This window comes from Myotis myotis, unplaced genomic scaffold (assembly GCF_014108235.1).
Source record: "Myotis myotis isolate mMyoMyo1 unplaced genomic scaffold, mMyoMyo1.p scaffold_m19_p_5, whole genome shotgun sequence".
NCBI classification, from domain to species: Eukaryota; Metazoa; Chordata; class Mammalia; order Chiroptera; family Vespertilionidae; genus Myotis; species Myotis myotis.
Genome location: NW_023416357.1, coordinates 71,877,577 through 71,878,624, shown reverse-complemented (window position 1 = coordinate 71,878,624; position 1,048 = coordinate 71,877,577). Strand labels below are relative to the sequence as shown.

Below are 1,048 nucleotides of genomic sequence, written 5' to 3'. Positions count from 1 at the left end.
TTAATGTTCTCAACACAACAACCAAAACAAAAAACAACAATAACTATGTCAGGTAAAGTGTATATTAACTAACCTTATTGTGGTAAACATGTAATATACAAGATGTCCCGAAAAATATATATACACTTTGAATAATTATTAATTCCAATAGGTTAAATCTGAAAAGACAGAAACATCAATTAAACTATCAGCTATTAAGTATATGTACCTTTTTCGGGACACCATGTATATGTGTATCAAATCATCACAGTGTACACATTAAATTTACACAATGTTATATGTCAATTATATCAATTAACCTGAAAATTCAATTAATGTTTTAATTTTTTTAAATTGACAACTGGCCACTTAGCTCAGTTGGTTAGAGCATGGTGCTAATAGCACCAAGGTCATGGGTTCGATCCCCATATGGGCCAATGAAAATATTATTAAAAAATTTGATTTTGGACAAATAAAATTGGGATTCTCATTAGTCATTCAAGAGTAGATGTAAAAAGGCAGGTGACTATGCAAGTCTGGTATTTAGTAGGAGAAATCTGGACTAGAAATAGAAATTTGGTAACATCAGTGTATAGATGGTAACTGGTTGCGACCGAATAAATTACTCCGGAGGTGAAGGAATATAGAAAAGACAGAGAGCTAAAGACTGCATTGAAGAGCCTTGTTTTTGCCAAAAAAGGCAAAAGGTGAGGGAGAATACCCAATTTCAAGTAATTCAGACCATCTTATTTCTTAATGTTAGAGGGCTCTTTTATGGTTATATACAATTGGCAGTTATCATAAGTTCTCTCATTTTCAGAGTAATCAGTGCTAATGAAGTTAACATATTATTTATTTGCTTGCTAAGCACCAGCTGCTAGTACCAGCTGATATGAACCTGAACAAAATTAGTTCAAGCATCATGAGAATTGGACTTCCCTAAAGGGAACGGTACCTTTGAATAATGTCTTTTAAGAAAACCCAAAGGCTTTACGCAGCTGTCTGGTGAACAGGAAATCTACAGGGCTGCTCTACAGAGGATTTTGTTCTGATGAAGGCTCCTCAGTAC

General features: G+C 34.0%; 1 non-coding gene across 1 annotated transcript; it reads left to right on the top strand.

The window, feature by feature from the left end:
- The first annotated feature begins 342 nt into the window (after window positions 1–342).
- Window positions 343–416, top strand: TRNAI-AAU. The gene has a single exon. It is a non-coding gene; the product is annotated as a tRNA-Ile (tRNA).
- The last annotated feature ends 632 nt before the right edge of the window (window positions 417–1,048 follow it).